Here is a 3,917-nt window from a genome sequence, read left to right on the forward strand (position 1 = left end):
GATTTCCAGTATATCTCTTTGCATCTGCTTTATGTATTCTGTTTGTGTCTTATATTGTTCATCCAGGGATTCTACCTTTTTGTTTTAAGTTCCTCCAATTTTTTAACTGTGTCTTTTTTAGATATGTTCAGTATTTCTTTCATTTCTTTTATCTTTTCTTCTTTTACCTAGGAGATTATTTCTAGTTTGAATTCCTTTAAAGCTTCCTGGAGTTGCTTCTTTATTTCAGTTGCTATTATTTCAGGTATTTCAGGTGTATGACATGTATTGTCTTCTATGTACATAGCTCCTTACTGTTCTTGGGATGGGCTGGAGGTTTAAGATTGCATTTTGATCTTTCGTTTTATCAGCTTCCTATATTTCTGTGCTTCAGGTGTTGTTTCAGGGCTTCCCTTGGATGTGTTGGAAATCATCTCCTGTGCCCTAGGCTCCTGGGACTGAGTGGAACTTGCTGAGCCTGATTCAGTTAGGCCCTCAGGCCCTCTTGTGCCACCTTCAGTGTTCCAGGTAGCTGGGCAGGTACCTAACCACTGTGGATGATGGGTTAAAGCTCTCCCCAGGCGAATACCAATGCCCTGGAACTCACTTCATCTACTTTCAAATCCCATAATTGAACTGGTCACTGGACATAATATAGTTGGTCCACAAAACCTCCCATGGCTAGTCTATTGTGCCTGTGCTCTGGACCAGGCCTTGAGCTCCAGAAGTGATGATCTTAAAGTCTCCCAGGGCTCAGGGTGATGTGCAAATTTACCCTAGCCACGGCTGATTTTCCCAGTTTGGGAAAAGGTAACTAGGCAAGTCCTGCACAGGCCTGAAACTTGCCAAGCGCAGCCCAGTGTGGCTGGACTCTGGGCAGGTCCTTTACCTCCAGAAGAGGTGATCTTATAGTCTCCCCTGGGCTCGAGATGGTGTGCGGACTCATTCCAGCCACCAACTGAGTTTTCCAGTTTTGGAGAAGGTCACTGGGCATGTCCTGGGCAGGCCTGAAGCCTGCCAAGGGCAGCCCAGTGTGACTGGGCTCTGGGCAGGTCCTTTACCTCCAGAAGAGACATTCTTAAAGTCTCCCCGGGGCTCAGGATGGTTTGCCAACTCCGGAATTCACATTCTTTTGGGGCAAATAAATAAGCATCACATAAGCATATACAGCATCTAAGGGTTGTTAAGGGCTCCAGAGACTGATGTAAACATGAATGACAGTGCACCCTGGGGGAGGAGACTGGCTTGCTGACAAAAGTGCTCAGGAAGGACTCCATGGCAGGGTCGCCCTGAGTTTGAAGTCGAAATGAAGTGAGGCCATGCATACAGGGAACAGCAAGCATGAAAGAGCCAGTGGCATATTTGCTTGATTTTGTGAAGAAATGGAAAGAAAATTAATGTAAAATATAAGTGACCCCTACAAGATAGTGATAGATGGAATGTCCCTAAGTTAGAAATGAGTGGTAAGCATTACAATTTCAAGTACTTGCTGAAAGAATAATGTCTAGTATTGTTAGGTTTTAGATGTAACCCTCTTAAAATTTTTACTCTTACTTGTGTATATTTGAAATACTCCTGGTGTACAGCTGTTATGAATGTGCTGCTATAAACATGAGTATGTGTGAATCACTACAATATGTTGTCTCTTACAACAAGGCAATTGCTAGGTCAAATGAAATTTCTGTTTTTAAATTTCAGAGATTCCACAAACTGATATCCATAACACCTGCAGCAGTTTACCTTCCCAACAACACTCCAGAAGGGTTTCTTTTTTCTATATAACCTTGCTAGGCTTTGTTATTATTTAATTTCTTGATGATGACTGCTCATTCTGGAGTATGATGGAATCACAGAATTGTTTTTATTTGCATTTACTAATAATCAGAGATTTTGTGTGTTTTTTTAATTTTGGCCATTGATATTTCTTTTTTTGAAAAACACCTATTCACTTCTGCTGACCATTTCTGCTTGAGTCTTTTACTTGAGGGGCATTAATATTTTAGGTTCTTTATATATTGTACATATTAGTCCTTCATTTGAGATATGCCTGGTAGAATCTGTTTCCCAATCTATAGACTTTCACTCACTTTGTTGGTAGTTTCCTTTAATATGCAGGAGCTTTAATTTGATGCAATCCTATTTGTAGATTCTCCATATTATGTTTTGTACCACTGGATTTCAGCTTGAAATTCCTTGCCTATAGTTATTTCTCCAACACCAGTAAAAGTAGCTCTAACAGGCAATATATTGCTCAGAATGCTCAAGCTGGAATAACTGAATGAGCTCAAATAATACAATAATGCAACTCCAGACCCTTGGAAAACAAGAACAGTCCAAAGCCAAACAAGAAGGAAATCATAAAAATCAGAACTGAAATTAATGAAATTGAGAGTAAAAATAAAATACAAAAAATCAGTAAAATAAAGTACTGTGTCTTTGAGAGAAAAACAAAACTAGATAAATCTTTTAAAAAACTTACTGGAAGTACATAAAAACTCAGATCCATGGTATTAGGAAGGGAAAAGTGGAAACTGAAATGAACACTGCAGAAATCCAATAGCTTGTTAGCAATTACTATGAGAAATTGTATGCAATCAAATCAGAGAACTCTGAAGAAAAAGATAGATCCCTACACATACATGATTACCAAAGATGAAAGAAGATATAAAACCACAGAAAATGCCAATAATATTGTACATCTGTTTATTTTTCTTGTTATTTGTGGTCTTTATTTTGAAAATTAATGTCTGAATATATTGCTTTTATGAAATGAATATTAACTCCTTGATCAGTCGTATTTATGGATCTATCAAAACATTAAACATGTTTCTGAACATAATATCTCTTTTTTTAATGTGGAAGAGCTTGAAAAGCTGAAAGAATCACTACAAATATTTTTTTCAACATGGGCCTGAAAGACTAATGAAGTGTTTGGAGAAGATCTGAGAATGAATCTAGGTATAAAAAATTTCACAAGGCTAGAATCAAACTTCTAAGATACTTGTGGCTCCAAAAAATGAATGCACGATTGACCTTTAAGAATGCACTCTTGACCTCCTTGTTCCTCAGGCTGTAGACGACAGGGTTCAGCATGGGGATGACTATGGTGTAGAACACGGATGCAATTTTGTCCGTGTCCATGGAGTGACTGGAGCTCGGCTGCAGGTACATGAAGATGCCGGTCCCATAGAAAATGGAGACTGCAGTGAAATGAGAAGCACAGGTTGACAGAGCCTTCTGAGCTCCCGTGCCTGAGTGCTTGCTTAGGATGGTGACAAAAATGAAGAGGTAAGATGTCCAGATAATAGAGAAGGCAAAAAAAAAATATGGAAGCCCACAACGTAAATAAGAACCAGCTCACTGACCTGTTTCTCTGAGCAAGAAAGAACCATGACTGCTGGAATATCACAGAAAAAGTGGTGGACCACGTTGGAATTGCAGAAGGAGAGACTGAATGTGTTCCCAATGTAGACGGCAGCACTGAGGAAGCCACAGGCATAGGAACCTAGGACGAGACCTGTGCACACATTTGTGGTCATGGTGGAGGTGTAATGCAACGGTTTGCACACTGCAGCATAGCGGTCATAGGCCATGGCAGCCAGGAGGTAATTTTCCACACAAATGAAGGTAGCAAACAGGAACATCTGAACAGCACAGGCAATGTAGGAAATTATCTTCTCTCCTAAAAGAAGCCCAGCCATGACTGTGGGAGTGACATTGGAAGAGGAACAGAAATCCACCAGGGACAGGTTACCCAGGAAAAAGTACATGGGGCTGTGCAGACGGGAGTCCAGGAGGATGAGCAGGATCATCCCCAGGTTCCCAGCCACAGTGATGGTGTAGATGAGGAGGAAGGTGATGAAGAGGGGAAGCTGCAGGTGCGGGTCAGAGGTCAGTCCCAGCAGCAGGAACTCTGTCACCTCTGTCCTGTTCCTCAT

At 40.8% G+C, this 3,917-nt stretch overlaps 1 pseudogene; it reads right to left on the reverse strand.

The window, feature by feature from the left end:
- Positions 1–2,949: 2,949 nt before the first annotated feature.
- On the reverse strand, positions 2,950–3,917 carry LOC100729611 (olfactory receptor 5B3-like; annotated as a pseudogene).

This window comes from Cavia porcellus, unplaced genomic scaffold, assembly GCF_034190915.1.
Source record: "Cavia porcellus strain 051 isolate PalLab524CR breed Dunkin Hartley unplaced genomic scaffold, mCavPor4.1 scaffold_17, whole genome shotgun sequence".
NCBI lineage: Eukaryota > Metazoa > Chordata > Mammalia > Rodentia > Caviidae > Cavia > Cavia porcellus.